A 20378-nucleotide genomic window follows, 5' to 3' on the forward strand; every position below is an offset into this window, starting at 1 on the left:
TTCGTAACTTACAGGCTGTGAGTAAACATGTATGTAATTTAGACAGTATCAACTCATACAGTAATGGAAAGGAGTTCCTGAATTTGATGGAGGTGGGGAATCTTGCTCTTTTTTTCCACTTCCTGCTTTCTTCCCACTCCTCATTGATTGTTAACAGTTTTCGTTCACCAGGAGCCTTAGTGAAAGAGTAAGGACAAGAATGTTTGGTTTAAATTGCTTGTGTAACATATAATCAATAGACATTGTAGCCTGAAGATTGTAAAAACAAGCACAAGCTTAAGACTCACTTGGACCAAGCTTCAAGACTGGCCCTACTCTTACCAACTAATTAACCTGGGCAGTTATTTAACATCCCCTGGGCTTCAGTTTCCTCTGTGAAAACTGGAGGTGATAACTTACTTTATTATCCAGGGGCCATTTGTGAAAACTAAATGAGATTATTCATCTAAGATTCTCACAGTGCTGACCCATAAGCATTTGAGAAGTTTTGTTGCTGTTGATCTGTTTTATTAATGTGGTTATTATTGTATTTATCAAATGGTTTGCTTGAAACATTACAATATGTGATTACTAATGTTTGATTAGCTTCCTTATTCTTAGTTAAGATTAAATTTATTCACATTGCTTATAAGTTAGGCACTTTACTAATGGACCTATTTGCCAGCTTAAACTTGGTTTACACTAGCCTGACATTGTGTCAGGAATCCATGCACATCTATCTTTATTCCTACAGTGGATGGTAGTTGAATGAGAGGAACTGACAAGTACCTGAAGGGGTTTAGAGTTTTCATAACATATGGGAAGAGCATGGGATTTGATACAAAAGAGCTTGATGAGTGTCAGATATTAGAAATGATGGAGGAAAAACTCTTATCAGGAACCATTTTGAATCATGAGTCCTTTGAATGATGACTTTGATAACATGTTATTTTTTTCTTTATGTTTTAAATTTGTCAATAAAACATGGAAGACATATTGTATGCAGTATAAACTCTCTCTTCCACACACTTTTTCCCTCAGTATTGAGGTCACAGTTTTAAATTTGTGGCACTCCTAATTACACTGGGAATGGGCTGATTATAGAGGATGTAATTACAGCTTTGCAGTATTGTTATACAGAAGCTAAAATAGGATGGAATCCCTGAAGAATTTAACTGAAGGACTTGTCATAGGTGAAAAGTTGTAAATATTTGTTTTCTTGATCAAGCATAGAGAGTTTTAGTGTATCTTATCTACTAGGAATGAGTTAATTATCCAATGCAAGTCTTTAATCCTTCCCACAGAACTTTCTTTTTAAAACATTGTACAGGGAAATTAACTTGGGGTATTCTTGGAAATAGAGTCCTTTTTGAGATTCGAATCTGCTCTTCTGTAATTACACTATGCAAGAGGCAATGTGTTTAAAATAATTGTATGATGTAAGAACTTTCAAACTTTTTTATGGGGAGGATCCACTTTTAGTTTTTCCTGTTTTGAGAACCTGACAGGCTGGCCCAAGGGCTGTGGCCTGTGCACTTCTGCGGAAGCTGGGGTGGGTTGGTTGATGATCTAATCCACACTTGGCAGGAGGCTTGCCCAGGGTTTCTGGCCCTGCCCCATTCCCATTTGATACACATGGGAACCTGAGAAGAGAAACATGGTGGCTCCCTCCTGAAAGGCAGTGGGGCTTCACAACTCAGTGGCAGAGTCCATGGTAAACTGTGCTGGTGGTGAAGTTGTTACAGAAACTGGCAAAGTGCTTCTTCCTCCCACATGAGCATTAGGATGGTATTTAACAATACTGCAGTGAAATATTTTCCCCTCTCTACATCACAGTTCTTAGAATTTTATTAGAGAATAGTTTCACAAAAGCTTTTCAGGATTTCTTTTCAGCTTATTAAACAATGCCATGTGCTATTTCATTTTCATGAGAAGAAGGTATGTTTTCTTAGGATACGAGGAAGGGAAGATTGTTTGGAGTATGATGAAAAGAGCATTAAAATTGAATGGTCATCAGTGGATCCTGGCATTGCCAAAACTGGCAAAAAAAGAGTTTAAAGACATTTCAGTTGTTTCCACTGTGTTCAGTGTTTTCTTGAAGCAAGCATGATGCATCTTTTCAGCATGGTGCAAGTTCATTTATCTTTTTCTGTAGTTTCTGAAAATCGGCTGGTATCCCCATCTGTTTCCAAGCTCCTTTTTACATGGGTAGACACATAAAAGTGACAATTTGAATACATATGCCTCAGCGTTTCCTTACTACTTGTTTCTTAAGAACCTGCTATTTCCCTGGACTAGTCCCATGAGCACACCTTAGGTAGTCTGGTAAAGCCTTTCAGGGAAGAAGATAGGAATTTATATGCAGAAAGAGTTACAGCCCCAACCATCAACCAGTAGAATCCATGATAGGAGGGAGGCCCTGATGGATCAATCCCAGGGCCGGTTGGGTGCTTGTTACACATGGTGCTATTACACACTGCAGGGATGTGTATATATGTGAGAGAGACAGACAGACAGAAAGAGACGGAGACACCAGTTATGCTACTGAATTGGAATCAGCTTTTCTGGTATGGTGTCGGAGAAGGCAATGGCACCCCACTCCAGTACTCTTGCCTGGAAAATCCCATGGATGGAGGAGCCTGGTGGGCTGCAGTCCATGGGGTCGATAGAGTTGGACATGACTGAGTGACTTCACTTTCACTTCTCACTTTCATGCATTGGAGAAGGAAATGGCAACCCACTCCAGTGTTCTTGCCTGGAGAATCCCAGGGATGGGGGAGCCTGGTGGCTACCGTCTATGGGGTCGCACAGAGTCGGACACGACTGAAGTGACTTAGCAGTAGCAGTTTCTGGTATGGTGAATGGGTTTATCCTAAATCATTCACTGTTTCTTGCCAGAAACATTTTGAAGGATAAAGTTTGAGGTTTATAGTATTGAAGAAAGTTGTTTCTTTGGAAAGTTAGCTAGTCTTACAAGATTTCAAGCTGCAAGCCCGACCTGTTGTGTGTACACTACTACAGACTGTGTAGTGTGAACACTACTACAGTGTAGTGTGACTAATTGTCACACTGCTAATTACTACTTCAGGGATGTATATATGTATATGTGTGTGTGTGTGTGTATGTGTATATACACACATATTTGACTATGTGTATTTTTTTTCAAATATATATTTGAATGCTTTCAGCAAATATTTGCTGAGTATTGACTGCATGTTAGTCATTTCAGGTTCACAATCACTTATCTAAAACTTTTGAAGCCAAATGTTTCCAAAGTTCTAGAGTTTTCCAATTTTAGAAAGGCAGTAAGGAGCATCTACCACATATTATATAACAGCTCCAGTAAGGTCTGTGGCACCATCTCCTAAGCAAACCTTGGAAAACTTCCATAGTGAGCTACGTGAATAGGTGCACTAAGTGCAGTGATTAAGATAATAAATAGCCTCACATCTGTTCAGATTTCACGGACAAATTAGTTCATGTAAGGAGAAGTTTTGCTGTCACAATTTAGCAATTGTGGGTCCCCTGAGGCAGCTTCCTTCCTTGGGATTTAAACCAAACAGTAATAGTTTTGTATCCTTTATCTTTCTTTGCATGTTAACGGGTTTTAGGTATTGAAGCTGACTAATTTTATATGTAACAAGGTTATCATTGACTCTGGTTTTACTAGTAACAGCAGGTAAGGAAATCTGAGAGCTTTTAATCAGGATACTCATAATCTTGAAAACAGCACAGATCTTGAGATATCTAGATATGAAATTCTTCCGTCAGAACTGTGAGGTCAAATTATTGCTCCTTCTCCCATGAATAGTTCCAATTACTATGTCTTAGTGCCTTTTCCAATCGATAGGTTTGTATAATCTATGCTAGGGGTTCTTCATTTTCGGCACTACTGACATTTTGGGCCAACTGATTCTTTATGGTAAGGGGCCCTGTAATATGTTTTAGCAGCGTCCTTGGTCTCGCCTCAGTAGACGCCTGCCCGGAGCATCTCACCAGCTTTGACAACCAAGAATATCTCCAGACACTGCCCAATGTCTTCTGGGGAGCAGAACCACCCCCCATTGAAAACCACTGTGATCTACACCTGTGTATGAGTTGTGTGTTTATAGACATGTGTATCTATCAGTCTGTCGTTACAAGTTAGGCTCTTTATGGTCCTTACTCAGCTTTCCCACTCGAATTACATATACGCCTGGTGGTGTTATCTTCCCTGCTCATAGCCTGTTCTTTACCAGTGCTTCTCACAGTTTAACGTTCAATTGAATCACCTGGGAATCTTGTTAAATGGTGAATTCCAATTGTGAAGGCAAAGAGCGGACCTCAACATTTGCATTGTAACAAGTTCCCAGGTGATGTCAGGACTAAGACTTTACTATTTATGTGTCAGATGTTGTCTAGTAATGGTATTCTGGCTGAATATTAACTTACCCAATTGTTCATTATTAATAATATCCCCAACTGTGGGTGGGTATAGCCTGTATTCCTGACCTACAGGGCCATCCATTTTTCTCACAGAGAACATCCAGCAGGACTAATGACTAATCTAAAATCTGTTGTTATTATTGGAAAAAATGACTTAAAATCTTAAAATGCATATCAGAAGTGTTTGAGTTAGTAACTAAATTTTCTCCTTTAAGAAGGCAGTAAATAACTTTAGCTTCAACCCAAAGACTAAAATATATGAGACTGTATAATGGCTACCTTTTAGGGCCAGTGACGTGCTGCCAAGCACTGAGCTATTAACTATAGCTGTTAGTTCTGATTCTCATGGTAAGCTTATAGGGTTTGAGATTACTCTCCACTTTACAGAGAAAATGAAAATGGAGAGTCAGAAAGATCAGGAAGGGGCAGAACCTGTTCTCTTTCCCCAACCACACTGCCTCTCTAACAGGAACACCAACTATTTCATGGACCTGGTCCACAAATGGTGTCTTTCTCAAGGCACATTCTGTGTATCAGAGAAACTTAGCAGCCTAAATAAAAATTCTCATTTATCATCGTGCTTACATTCTTTTTAATTCATATCTCATAGAGCACTGGTTTTCAACTATTTGTTCTTATAGCTCCTAAAATAATTTTCTATTATGTACAGTTAATTTGTTCATGTAAAGAATAATTATCTTGTTTAGTCGCTAAGTTCTGTATGACTCTTTTGCAACCCCATGGACTGTAGTCTGCCAGGCTCCTCTATCCATGGGATTTCCCAAGCTAAAATACTGGAGTGAGTTGCCATTTCCTTCTCCAGGGGACCTTCCCAACCCAAGGATCAAACCTGTGTCTCCCTGCATTGGCAGGTGGGTTCTTTACCACTGAGAGCCGCCAGGGAAGCCGAATTATAGCACTTTCTTTTAGCAAATGCTATCTTTTTTACTTACTGAAGTATAATTGAAAGATAATATTTAAAGCATGCAATGTAGTGATATACATATGAATTATGGAAGGATTCCCGCCAGTAGTTCCATCACCTCATATATTCACCTTCTGTGTGTGTGTGTGTAAAAACACTTAGGTTCTACTCTCTTAGCAAATTTCAGCTATAAAATATGGTATTATTAACTGTAGTCACATGTTATACATTGTAACCTCAGGCCTTATTCATCTTATAACTGTAGTTTTACCAACTCCTTCCTATTTCCCCCCATTCCCTTAGTCCCTGGCAGCCACCATTCTACTCTCTGAGTTCAACTTGTTTTTAGATTCCACATTTAAGCAATTCCATGTGCCATCTGTCTTTCTCTGCCTGGCTTATTTCACTTAGCATAATGCCCTTTAGGTTCATCCATGTTGTCACAAATGTCAGGATTTCCTTCTTTTTTAAAGGCTGAATAATATTCCACCATATATATGTCTGTGTACACATATATAAATGTATATCTGTACTGTAGATATATGTTATATAGTGTATCATATATGTAACATGTGTCCACTAATATGTTATACATTTATACATTTATATACATTTTATAAAATGTACTTTACACATATACATTTATATATGTAAAGTATTTGCATATTTACATATGTAAAATACATTTGTATTTAAACACAAATACATGCCACATTTTCCTTGTCCACTCATTCGTTGTCAGACACTTAGGCTGTTTCCATACCTTGGCTAGAATGAATAATGCTGCAGTTATAGATATCTCTTCAAGATAGAGATTTCTTTTTGTTCAGGTATATACCAAAGGATCACATGGCAATTTTGTTTTTAATTTCTTGAGACATCTTCATACTGTTTTCTAAAGTGACTGTGCCAGTTTACATTCTCACCTACAGTGTACAGGAAATGTTCCCTTTTCTCCACATCCTCACAGATGTGAGATGGATATCAGACATCCTCACAGATGTGAGATGATATCTCATCATGGTGTTTCTGCATGTCCTTAATGATTAGTGACGTTGAGTACCTTTTCATACACCTGCTTATTTGTGTATCTTTTTTAGAAAAATGTCTATTTGGGTTCATTGCCCATTTTTTAATTGGGTTATTTGGATTTTCTGCTATTGTATGAGTTTGTATATTTCGGATATTAACCCTTTATCAGATATATGTAGTTTGCAAATATCTTCTCTTATTCCATAAGTTACCTTTTCATTATGTTCAGTTTCCTCTGCAGTGCAGAAGCTTTTCAGTCTGATGTAAATCCCATCTGCTTATTTTTGCTGTTATTACCTTTGCTTTTGGTATCAAGTTTAAAAACTCATTGCCAAGACCATTGTCAGAGAGCTTATCCCCTGTATTTTTTTCTAGGAATGTTAGTTTCGGGTTTTAGGTTCAAATCTTTAATCCATTTTGAGTTTATTTTTGTGTGTAATGTAAGATAGGAGTCCAATTTCATCCTTTTGCGTGCGCATGTCCTGTTTTTCCAGCCCCAGTTATTGAAGAGACTATCCTTTTCCCCTTGTATATTCTTGGCTCCTTTGTTGAAGATTAATTGACCATATATGGATGGGTTTATGTCTGGGCTCTCTTTTGTGCTTCACTGGTCTCTTATGTCTTTTTTTATGCTAATACCAACTGTTGTCATTATTATAGCCTTCTGGTATACTTTGAAATCAGGTATTCTTTCTCAAGACTGCTTTGGCTATTCAACATCTTTTTGGTTCCATATACATTTTAGGATTGATTTTTCTATTTCTGTGAAAAAATACATTGTAATTTTGATAGGAATTACATTGAATCTTCACAATTTGGGTAGTATGGACATTTTAACAATATTCTTCCAATCTATGAACATAGAACATCAGTCCATTTTTCTGTGTCTTCTTCATTTTATTTCATCAATGTCTTACAGTTTTTAATATACAGATCTTTTACCTTCCTGGTTATTAAACTTACTCCTGAGTAGTTTATTCATTTTGGTGCTATTTTAAATGGGGTTTTCTTAACTTCTCTTTTGATAATTTGTTCTAAAATAATTTTTTTAAACTAAGTACCACTTCACTGGAATCTGGAATTTTGTATTCAGGGTTTAAATAACTGCAGAAGATACATATTAACATCTGCCATATAATCTAAAAGTCATCATTGGCAAACCAGTCAGCCAAAACAGACGTTCAGGGAAAGTCTGTCTTTTTTTTTTCAACTTAAGCCAGTGCATAAATACACATCCCTCTGGCAGCCACTTCACTTCTAAAAGAGATGAGGCCCAGATGAAATAACAGGTACCATTTGCATATTTCCATCCAGTGGTTTAGTTCTGAAGCTGCTGATGCTCTGCTTTCATGGGACTATATAAGAAGTAAGTGTTCCTAGAGTTGTCCCTACATCTGTACCACTGAGGGGTTTCCAACCCAGGAATATGCATTTGGTGAGATTCTGTTAAGTATGACTTTTTAGAAAAAGAAGCTTTTAGAGCACAAGCATTTTTTTTTTTTTTTCCTCCCTAGCAGATCAGTCTTGGAAAGCATGTGTGAGAACTGCAGGTTTAGACACTGATTCCCTTCATGTTCTCCATGCTTGTGCTCTGAAAAATTCTTGCATGCACGCTCAAGAGTATATGTACTCCAGTTTGAAGAATCTTGTCTTGGAGTACTCATATTCATGTTGAAGGACTGACACAAGAAGATTATAGGAACAGTCACTGAATCTTGTCCAATAAAAACAGGTTGTAGAAGCTGGTTTTACGGACACAAATTCGAGGTAGCTAAATCCAAACTGGTTTACAGCAGTGGCTTATGGCACCTCTTCTTTAGAGTTTCTATTATGGCTCAGAACTGTTATAATTTACTGCGGTTTATCACTATTATGTGCAACGCTAGCTCCTTGTTTTTTCAAAAATAATCACATCTGTCATCTTGAATGTTCTTTGGTACTAACCATAATGCTGGCTCCTTATTATAAATTATACATTCAGAGCATCTTTGCAGTTTTTATTTACATACACACATGTCAGCACACATGTATGACTGTATTTTATCTCCTCTATGTAAGACTGTTAGTAATTGCATCATATAAGACATAGGAAACAGATGGTGTGTCTAAATGCTATAATGCCAGTCATAGCCATAATGATTTATATATAATTCTCACCACCTTTTATTTTTATTTATGTATATTACAATCAACACTACTAAAATATAAGCTTCTTAAGCACAGGACATATGTCTGATTGACTCATTTGTGTCTTCTATGGTGTCTACTACAAAGTCCTTACATGTAGAAGGTACCAAATGAATGTTTTTTTAAATGAATGAATGAACATTTTCCTGTGGAAAACACTGTACTATTATCCTGACTAATTTTATTCATTTTTAAAAGAAGGTGCTCTGATGCTTACCATGAGCATGGTTTTAGGTATTTAAGAAAATTAGGTATTACTGGTTAAGTACAGTGGCCTCTGGAAAGAATTAAGACTGTTGAAATATCTTCTCTTCCTTCTTCAGAACCATGTACTAGAACTGTATGTGCTTGCTTGTTTGAGAAGGGAGATGGTTGCTAGCGTCCACATCCTAGCCCCTCACTCTCCTCTGATAATTTCATCTCTGCAAACAAAGGAGTGGTCCTTTTTATTTTTTCCTCAGAGCTAGAGCTCTCCTGGACAAATATGTTTGTTTACTACACAAACAACATTACATCAACAAACAGATGAAACTGAAAAGGAAATATTCATCTCTGATCTGACCACCCTAACACACCAATTCTGGTTCTGCTTTTCCAGATTCTTTCCTAATTTTTCAGACAACTGGCCCATATAAATAAGATTAGCATGATTATTGACCAATAAAACCAGTTTCACAAGCCGTTCGTGGCATTGTGTTGTTTCTGGTAGCTGCAGAAATCAACCTATAAGTAGTGAACAACTTCAGAGTCAGCTTAGCTTCTCATTTGTCATCTTTTAGGAGACAAATATACTGTGTAGATCTTAAATTTAGTTTTTGATGTTATGAATGTAACAACACTTTTGTTCATTAATTTGCAAACAACAAAGGAATATAATACTGGGCTATACTGAGATGAAGAGGGGAGGATCCGGTTCTCCAGAGTTTGTAGGCTCTTGGGAAGGATGAGCAGATAATTTCAGTGCAACTCAGTAAAGTCTCCATAGCAGCAGTTCTTAAAACTTCTTGGTCTCATGACTCCTTTACACTCTTAAAAATAATTGAGGACTCTGAAGAGCTTTTGATTGTGTGGGTTATGCCTACCAATATTTACAGTATTAGAAATTCAGACCAAGATATTTTAAAATATTTATATATTTATTCATTAAAATAGTAAACATAAATAACATATTTTTTTATGAAAAATCACTTTTTGTAATGCCAAAACCTGGTGGAAAGGGCTGTGTTGTCTGTATTTCTACAAACTCTTAATACCTGGCTTAATTGAAGGCAGCTGGATTCTCAGAGCTGTTTCATACATCCCATCAGCTGTCAGAGCAATGACATCACCACACGTCACATCTCTGAAAAACTTGTGAGGCTTTGAGTGAAAAAGCTAGTGTTACTGTAAAAACAGCTCTAACCTCATAGACCTCTTGAAAGGGGCCAGCCTTTGAGAATCACTCTTCACCTTGAGGATAGGTGGTTGAAGCATAAATGGCAAGTGTGTCTTTCTCTGGAAAAGCCTTTGGTTTAGGCTGTCACTTCTGCAGGCTATTACTGAGTGAGCCCTTCACTTCATAACACACTAACGAAGTCCCCAGATTCACTGGCCTAGTCACTGCTTCAGTGTTTATGTCATTAATTGAACTAATTGCTCCCTGTAACAGCTAGGTGGAAAATTCCCTTCCTTCAGAAAATACCTCTTTTCTAGTTCTTAGAAAAATCCTAAACGACAAAGCTGTCTCCATAAGACATCATGTTTTGTTTGAAACGACAATTTGAAATAAGGGCATGGAAACCACTGAATGACCTGGTTCTTAAATGGGTTCATCCTCAGTGCTGTGCAGGTCTGCTGACAGTTAATTCATTTCAGACTTCTATTATACCACTATAGTGAGCGACTACTATGTGCAAACTACTGTGCCTGTTATTTGTCAGTTTACCTTCTTCCTGTTAAAACCTGCCTGTATATTTGCAGACATCACTCTAGTCAGAATTTAAAATAGTTGCCCATCAACAACCAAATAGTGTGATGATACCAAATCTTGTTTGGTCTTTTCTGAAGATATACGAAATAGTACATCTCTCATCCTAGACCTAACTGTGTAACCTCACCTTGATGGCTCTCAATTTCTATATTTGCTTTCATTCTTTCTATGCTAGTTTAATACATTACGTTTTCTTCTTGATTTAACATGTTAACTAATAATCAAGAAACTACATACTCTGCTTTATTCACTTTTATGTCTGCTCTCATGGCTAGACTTTGATAGTCTGATTATGATGATAACCCCCTATATCTCTTAGCAATTTTTATCTAATATGTAATTTTAATTGTTGCATTGTATTGATAGCAGCTGGGTTTATGGTTAAATAACCACAGAATTCTAAGCAGTTTAGAGTAATTACATGGAATTTGTTAGAAAGCTTCCTTAGGTTGAGATAGGTTCTTGGTAATCAACCAGTAATTTATGTTTCCTTGCTCTACTCTCTGCTTTTTCAATGGGACTTTTCACTGTTTAGTCTAATTTTTAGGAGCACTCATAAAAATAGCTATGACTAGTCTTTTTTATTCTATGTATGCTGCTTCCTTTTATTTCTCTCAGAAGTCAAAGGTTTTAAAAAAAATTACAGCTCCAGCATACCATAGTCATAATGTAATGCTTGATTCATTTGACTTGGTCAGCAAGATATAGAAGAACAGTAACACGTTTTTTGGCGTCTGCTAGCCATGTATGAGTATAAATCTGTGTCTGCTTTATGTCCTTATTACTGAAGATACTGTCATCATCATTGAGATCACTTAGAGACACCATAAATGGGTCCAGATCCAGGAAACTGGGTTGCTATTTTCCTTCACTGTGAAACAAGAATTGGGGCAAGAAGTGATACAGAAGGCTTTAGTTGGTGTCAGAGAAATATAAAGTAAAAATGGGGCATGGTGAGTCAGGACTCTTCAGCATCTGTACAGTCTTGTTTGGCTCCCCAAGGGTCATAGGAAGTGAATTAATAAGACACAAATAGTCGAATGACCTACTAATTATCAGGAGGTTAAGGAGCTTTTAGCAGAGAAAGAAGGTCTTAAGAGGAGCTTATAAAATCCTCAGATTGAGCAAAAGGACCAGCATTGGGAGAAAATCTTTAAAGAAATGGAAACAAAGAATCTCCTAGAAAGAAAAACTACTGAAAGGCAAAGTTTCAGAAGCAGAAAAAGATCAGTCTGAGAGCTCACCAGCACAAAACTTGAGGAGAATATTTTCATTTTGAGACCCTGGAATCTAGTCTAGGAGACACTGCACCCTCCAATCAAAGGGCCGGGTGGAGACTTAAAAAGGTTCTCAGTCTAGGGCCAGGGGAGGAAATGGAAACTAACAAGGGAGTTACAATAAGGATAGCGTGTGCAAATGTGTACCAGGATAATTACTTAGAGCCTGAATTATATGTTGTTACTTCAGTGCTGTATTGTCAGTTAAGTTACTTTCCAGAAAGAACTATGGGATAATGGATGTTCATTGAATACCAGTAAGCTTATGCTTCCTTGACACCCATTTTAATTTTTCATTGAACAGTATCTTCTCAGATGAATTTTTCTTTTTGCCATTTGCTGAATAGGATTTTTTTTCCTTTGCTTTGAATATATTATAGCCATCAAGAAGAAACTTTAAAAAACAATTACTTTGAGTATGCAGTAAAGAGCCTATTCATGTTCTCCCGCCCCACCACTCTGAATGTGGTTCTTAATTATTTGAAAGCAGTTCCTCAGATCAACATTTTAACATTTTTTTCTTCTCCAGACTTTCCATTTTGATTGCTACACTAAAACACAAACTTAGGGAGGAAAAAGCAAACTAGCCTGTCTTTTAACAGATTGAAACTTCAGGTCCTAGGCCAACTGAAAGTTTCATCTCCCTGATCCATCAAGGCCTGCCTGGGGCTCCCACAGCCATGGTGCCTTCCCTGGCTGCCTTTTTCTTTTCTAGGGGAAGCATGTAAAAAAGTCACCCAGCATGTGATGCCTTGGACTGTCACAGATACAACTATGCATCTATATTCCCAAGAACACCTTGCCTGGTAGATAGCATGCAGAGCCATCTTTAAGTTTAAGTTGATGATAATGATGATATTGGCTTGTCCCCACATTCCTAACACTTTGACTGTTTATCATTCTTTCATTTCTTCCTCCCCTCTCTGTGGGTGACTGGGTACCCTCTGTGATCTCTGTTCTTCTGTATCTTATTTACTGGCTCCACGGTGGTAGTAGCTTGCTTTCGGATAGGAATGATGTCCTCTCTGCTGCCTATTCCCTACTGCCCCAGCAGCAGATGGCAGCAAGCAGTGCAGGTGGCTAAGGGCAAGGGGCAGGCAGGATGACTGACAGAGAGCCAGTACACCCCCCAGGACTGATGCACCAACGAGAGAGAGGCAGTGGAATCCTGTGGGAGGCACGGTAGTGCTGGGGGAGAAATTGAGATTTTGGAGTTCAATTTTCAAAGCTGAGTCTCGGTTTCTCCACTTCTACCCAGTGTCGTGGAGCAAGCATTTTAACCTCTACAGGTCTCATTTTCTTCATCTGTGGGATAGAGATAATATTGGAACCTCGCTCATAACAGTGCTGTTCTAAGGATTAACTAAAACAATCTATACGAAAGCACCTAGCATACTGCCTGGCACAATATATATCAGTTATTGCTAGAGTAGGAAGCTGAACTGATGATGATGACAGCAGAGAAGAACATCTGGGAGCAGGGGGAAGTTGCCTCTGGTAACTACCATTTTAGGGCACAGTTGATTTTTTTGGAAAACTTAGGAATGTCAGAGACAACAAAGAGATCTAACATTCATAACTCTTCACTGTTTGCTGCTGAAATATATTTAGGATCAGTATTTTCCGTTTCTCTTTTGTTCACAGGTCTACACCACAAGCTCTTCTCCCTTCCTGAACAGTATGATATTTTGAATGTGCGTTATCCAGTGACATGCCAGCATACCACAATGGATACTAATAGCTGATTCTCCCAAAGCCTCTTTGATATTCTGTTCATGTTTCTCCTGTTCATCGTTTCTTGAGTGTAAATGTGCAGTGCACTTTCTCCGCTGAGATAATATGCTCCAAGACTTGTCTACTTGGGGACTCGTATGTGCTACTGTTGGGTTTAGTTTTCATAGTGGAAAAGTGAAGAAGACTATTGATGATATTTTAAATTCTTTTTGAGCATTTCATAAAAAAAAAAAAAAAAGTACAAACAGGTTGAAGGATACCCAGATTATCTGAGAAAGAGGTCATTTGAGGTTTTCATACTGTTGTATACTTCGCTTTGTAATTAAAAAGTTTTCTTTGCTCAGTCTTAACTCTTCACAAGTCTGAATTTCAGTCTTGGATTTTAGATTAGCATTCCTAAATATATAAAATACATTTCAAAATATGTATATTAAAAGGTATAGGATCCCACCTCATCCTTCATCTGCCAGTTTTTCTTCCCCAACTTATAACCATTGATACTAGCTTCTTACATGTACTTCTATAGTGTCTTTATGAGTAAACAAGAAAATACAAGTAAAGATTCTTATCTACCCTTTTTTATACAAAAAATAGCTTATTCTTTATCCTTCACCTTGATTTTTGCAGTTAAACATTTTTTGGAGATCTATTAGATCAGTGTTCTTCAGCAGGGGCAGGATATGGAAATAAAAATCAACATGGCTACTAAATCTTTACAACTTCATGCTTAAAAAATTAAAATTTGTAGGATTTTTGAGATGAAGTAAGATAGAGGAAGAGGAGTCATATACTTTTGCAGTTTTGAATTTTTAACATTAAGATAAATTATAATAGTAATATTCTTTGATTATCATTTTATAACAACAGCTTAACTGATTTATATCTGTTTTTATAATGTCTGTGTGTAGCATCTACATTTTCTTAGTTAGGAAACTGAAGCCCAGAAAGATTAAATAACATGCAAGGCCATTGTTACAGTAGCCCTGGTGGTACTGGAACACAGACTCCAATTCCCAGTCGCTATCCAGGGTGTGATTTAGTTTATAGCAAAAAAGAAACAAGCATATTGAGGGTCTAGTCTGTGCCTCTTGATCTTACTTGATCCTTAAAACAACTTTACGAGGTATTATTCCTGTTTTACAGATGAGGGTAAGGACCAAACAACTAAAATATAGAGAGGTTAAATAATTGCCAAATAGCACAAATAACCAAGCCAGAATAAAGAGTCACTGTCTGCAAAGTATGTGCTCTTTCAACTAAACAGTCTACATGCTAGAAAGCCCAGACAGAGTACTGACCTCACATGAGTTTCCTTTCTCTCTCATCTCATGCTTTTCGTGTTCATTTGTCCATTCCTGCACTGTGTCCCTATCCCACTGACTCCCTGACCCCTCCTACCTTTGCTCAGTCTACTCCAGTCATACCAGTTTCCATGTTGTTCCCTGAACACAGCAGGCCTGTGGCTTTTGTACTGTCTGCATTCCCAGGGAAGGCCTCTTCCCCAGTTCTTGTAGTGCCACCTGCATACTTATTGTATTTTACTTATTTGATCACTGGCTGTCTCTCCTACTAGAATGTAAGCTTCATGTGAGCAGGGAGGTAAGGGGGGTGTGTGTGTGTGTGTGTTCAATGACAGCTCAAGTACTGGTCTGTTTTCATCAGTGCTGTATTTTCTAGCTCAAGAACAGTACCTAGTATGTAATTGGTACTCACTAAGTATTTGTTACATTTGAACAAATACCTGTTCTACTTTTGAACTACAGTGTTTTGTGACTGTAAGCAATAGACACGTAGTGCTGTCACCCTCTGTATCTGCGGATGTAGAAGCCACAGGTAAGGAGGGCTGACCATACTACACCATTTTATATGAGAGACTTGAGCATCTGCTGGTTTTGGTATCTGTGGGAGTCCTGAAACCACTCCCACTGGATACTGAGGGATGACGGTGTATAGTTCCTTTCCTCTACGATCATTGATTAAGCAGTTAATCATTTATTGAGCAATTACTACATGCCATGTACCATGCTAGTTCTGGAAATAGTCATAAGAAGGAACTATTCTTATTCTCATGTTACAGAAAAGCAGTTTGTCGCCACCATGACATACATGCACACCTATCTCATGTGTCCCATCCTCTTCAGTGAATATGTGTGTTGTGATATTCTGCCCAGGAAAGGCACAGAGAATCACTGCCACTTGCAATCTACCGTTTTGTCACTGTTACTCTCTATAAGCTCTCTATTAGGCTACTCTGAGCTTGATCATGAGACATTAGCAAATATTCCCTTAATCACTGTAATAATAAAACATGTTTAGTCATCTGGCATAAATTCATGATTATTTTTGGATGGTTTAAAAAATTGTGACTTTGCCAGTAATAACATCTCATGTTCCCTAGAGGAGGTGGGTTTGTCATAAATACCATTTCCGTAGAACATTTCAAGGAACTTAAAGTTCTCGGAAAATATTTTTAACAGGCAGTCTTTTCTCAAACAGACTTCAAGGGCATAATGCTGTATACCCTTAAATGTGTGTTGTATGTATTTTAACTTATTAGTAATATTTATATATATTTATCCTATTGCAAAATCCATTTATATTCAGATGTCCCTTTAGTGGATTGAGGAAAACGGAAATAAATTCTTTAGAAAAGCATTCTGATGTAGCTGCAGTTAATCTCTTTCATCCCTTTTTTCTCTTCCCAGATCACAGGTTATTTTCATTCATATATTGCAAATTGGTATTTTGGAGGATTAGTATAATTCCTTTCTCTTAAAGCTTATTCCTTGGTAGGTTGTTTTTCTTTCTTTTATTCTCTTTTTTAAAAAGTCACAAAGAATAATCCTTTTCTGAATCTTACTCTGAGCCAAAAACAAAAATTTTTAAGCCCCTAGTTCCTGTAAATTTTTTTAAAGGTTTTCCTCTTTTATTTGGCTTTCATACTTAATTCGCTGGCATTCATATTTAACATAAAAGCCCAAAGCATGGAGCAGTCATGTGCCAGAGTGGATGAGTTCATTGGTTTTCACCTCCCTGCAGTCTGGCTGCCTGTACAGAGGCAGCGGCTAACATGGTATGCTTGGGAAACCAAACGTTTCCTAACTTGTTAGTGGGAAATTTAGACTTCAGAAATTTAGAAACCACAACAACAGACGCTTATGTTTTATTGTGACTACTGAAGTCACAAGCTTGCCATGAGAAACAAGCTAGATAGGAACCCCAAGAATGTAAAATGTGAGACATTTTGATCCCGAGAGAACTTCCTTCTTTCCCCCTTTCCCTTTTAGCTCTACTAGTAAATCAGTAAATAAGGAGGGCAAAGGAAGTAGGAACATTTAATACCATTAAATAGTATGTGCAGGTCAAAGCAGTTGGAAGATGAAGCCTGATGCTTGGCCTGACTGCCTGCTGAACAACTGAATCATGAACCACAGTGAATATCCTCCATCTACTCTTACTCACTTTTCCTATTAGAAGGTGATTGGTTTCTGACTCCTACATGATGTTTTGATGAATCTGGGTCACCTGTAAATTTTAATTACAGATAGGTGGGAAAGTTTTATTCTAAAATCTGTTGTAATATAAATGACCATTTTTCCTGTGGACTGTGCATGTCCTCTTGCATACATTTTAAAAATTAAAATTATTTTGGTCATCTAACCTTGTTTAATTTTCCATAACAATTCAGAGCATTGGGTTGTATTTCCCTTTTCTGCCACTTCTGAGCATTGAGAAAGCATGAACTCAGGGTTTGATCCTATTTTCTCTCTTAGAAGTTGGGTTTCTCTTCTTAGAAGTTGGGTTCTTTTAAGATGAATGTATTCTGGAGAATATTTAGCTTTTGCAGTAAGGGGCAATTCCATCAAGATGTTACAGTGGTTTGCAAATAGGACTGCTAGAGGTGAGAGCAGTGACTTACTACTTTACTTCCCTTGGCCCTAGGCCTGTTTGCAGTGGATTTTGTCCTTGAGCAAAAGTGTCCCCATTTAGCTATATTAATCTGCATGAGAAATTGTAGCAGAATTGAAGAAAAGGCTATATAGTATACCTGTGCATATGCATATGAAGACCAATCTGTTTTGCCCTGATCATATCTTACTTTTGAATTTTATTTCATTTTAAGATTTGAATTTTGAGAAAGGGCAAACTATCTCATGCTTGCCGTAGTTGAAAACAGTGTCATTGTTTTTTTCAATTCATTGAAAAAAAGCACTAACTTCACTCTCCCTCACTTTTAAAGTTCACAGCTAAAAACAAAGAAAAAAAGCGAAACCCCAATTCTTAAACAACAGACAAGCCACTTTTGGAGGAGCCCTGTATTCAATGGACAGGGATATTTGACCAAAATCTGCCATCCACTGAACTCTGTGACCTTTGTCCATCTGCATGCTACCTCAGCTGCAACATGGGGAAAGCAATACACCTTCGTCTCGATGGTTTACAAAGCCTCTAACGATCCTCAGATCCCAGTTGCACAGGATAAAAACCACTACCAACCTTAAAGGGCTTTCCTAATAGCTCAGTTGGTAAAGAATTCACCTGGCCTGGATAATTCGATGGAGTTGCAAAGAATCCAACTAGACTGAGCGACTTTGACTTTCACTTTTACCAACCTTTAAAGTCCTTTCCCTCCCTTCTTTCCTATATACCACTGTACACAAATTCACATGTCAAAAATGTATATTCCATTCTATCAGAAGAGATTTTGTGACTCATCTGATCTGTGGTTCATAACTATAAGGGAACCTTTATTGGAATTTCATGGGATTCACATTTATTTTGGGTTCTTTATATGTCAGGCATTTATTGTAGTTCAAGGTTATAAGCGTGCTGTAACAGTACAGAAATAAATCATTTTGGTGTCTGACACCTAAAATGTTAAGCTAAATTGAAAGTATAATTAAACTGAAAATTGAACACCTAAGAAGTATTTAGTAGTTTCTGAAAGGGAATCTTTATAGGACATAATATATGCTACTTAAGCTCATGCTGTCTAACATCTGTCTCACCTATTTGTTTTATATATGTGCCTCTCCAGCCTGGTAGGACTTTCAAGGTAAAACAGGAAGATTCCAGATTAGCTTTTAAGCCTTTTGCTCTCTCTCCTTGATCCTTTATTCAGTGACTTGGTTTTTATTTCAGGTGACTACAACTTCTTTAGGAAAGCTTAAGTGGGTTTCTCATACTAGGGATTCCTTTCCAGCAGAGAACTTAGGGATAAAAGATAACCTCACTTTTCAGAGTCGCTGAAGTTAATTAAGCACTAGAGACATGGATTTTCTCCAATAAGCTTGATCCTTTACTTCATCCATGGCTGGATTATGAAAACATGAGTTCTTTGGGACTGCATCCTACAAAGCACCTCCTCTTTGGCCCTACGGCAACCCCTTGTGCCTCAGCCTGGTGGACCTCAATAGCATCAGATGCTGATGGAACATCATTCTTATGAGCAGACTGGCATAATATCTAGAATAGTAAAAGATACCATTTACTGAGTGTCTCCTATGGGTCTGGCATTGGGCCAACTGCTTTATCATCACTTTTAATCTTCATTTTAAGGATTGAAACCACTATGGGAGTCCAGGTTGTTCTAAAGGCCAAACAATGGAATTAAAAATCAGACTTCACGTGTTCTGATGCTGGGTCAAGCCTTCTTTCTCTTTTTACCTCAGATTCCCTTTTCAGAGTAGACTGCCAAGGAATAAATCTGTCATCATTTTTTAGAATGCTACATTTACATTTCATTTTATATCTTTTCCATGAATGTTCCCTAACTTGTCTGACCCTGGCTGAGTTCCCACAGCTCTTAACAGTTTTGTGACACAAATACTCTGTATCATTTTATACCACTTTCTAGTTTGTTATGTTGTATTAGTTTTGCTCTTGAACTAACTATAAGCTCCTTAAAGATTTGATACCTCTGTGTTCTCCACATGGGTCTGAACTTGGTACATACTGGATGACCAAAGGATTTGAGAGGTAAGAAGACCCATTTCTAAGGGGAGCATGACTCCCTCTTAGACTGAATGCCACCTAAAGTTTTCAGAATTTACTCTAATTATTAGAGCAAAAGAAGGAGAAGTAGAATTTTGTTCCTCTTTTTCCTGTCACTTTTGAGGAGGGAGAATCATTCAGTGACATGAAGTCACTTCAACACAAAGTTTAATCAAGTTCAGATGTGGGAAAACTAGCCAGAGAATGTTAACTTTGCCTGTGTTTCTTTGCATCTTTGCTCAGCCCAGTGAATTTTATGGGACTGTTAGAAGATTCCTGTATAGCATAATTTTAGGGGGCACGAGTAGAACCATAATCACTTAACAAAGTTGTTCTCATCTTTATCTAAAAGATCTTGGTCTGCCCCATGTAGGCAGTTGTATGAAAGCCGGAAGGCTAATATGGAACCTCAAACATAATGTATTTCTTTTAACAAAATGAGTGTTTAACTACCTTGATGATAAATAAATTGATATTATTGTTAAAGAATAATTAATCTCATTAGCAGCAAAGGATTACTTTTCATAAAACTCCACAGAATGATTCGCGTCCTCTGCCATTCCCAATTAACTGACCAGTCCCTACCAAGCCTGAGGGACTTACACAGCATCTCACTGCAGGCCCTTTGTCTTCAGCAAGAAGGAGCTTTCTTATGCTCTCCCCAAGTGCTTAGACCAAGCAGCTTCTTCCTTTTTCTTCAAATGTAACAGCAGTGGTCATTTAAGTCTTGTCAGCCCAAATGTGATGAATATTTTACATTCCTCTTATGATTTCTGCTCAGAGATTTGTTTTTGTTTTGATTCACTTAAAAAAGAATTTTAAAAAGAGAGAGAAAAACTTGGTTCACCTTTAAACT

General features: G+C 37.6%; 2 protein-coding genes across 7 annotated transcripts in view; one reads left to right on the top strand and one right to left on the bottom strand.

The window, feature by feature from the left end:
• The window catches only part of CMSS1 (cms1 ribosomal small subunit homolog), a 394532-nt gene that overhangs the window by 30222 nt on the left and 343932 nt on the right, over nucleotides 1-20378 (top strand). The window lies entirely within an intron of this gene.
• Nucleotides 1-20378, bottom strand: part of FILIP1L (filamin A interacting protein 1 like) — a 308123-nt gene that overhangs the window by 22240 nt on the left and 265505 nt on the right. The window contains exon 1 of one of the 5 annotated variants that reach the window (XM_019969348.2): nucleotides 60-82. The exons of the other annotated variants lie outside the window; for them this stretch is intronic. The gene's annotated coding sequence lies outside the window, so the exon portion shown is untranslated. Of the gene's footprint in view, nucleotides 1-59; nucleotides 83-20378 lie in introns of those variants that run through there. 5 annotated transcript variants of the gene reach the window in all.

The sequence above is a fragment of the Bos indicus genome, chromosome 1, assembly GCF_029378745.1.
Source record: "Bos indicus isolate NIAB-ARS_2022 breed Sahiwal x Tharparkar chromosome 1, NIAB-ARS_B.indTharparkar_mat_pri_1.0, whole genome shotgun sequence".
In the NCBI taxonomy this organism is placed as follows: domain Eukaryota; kingdom Metazoa; phylum Chordata; class Mammalia; order Artiodactyla; family Bovidae; genus Bos; species Bos indicus.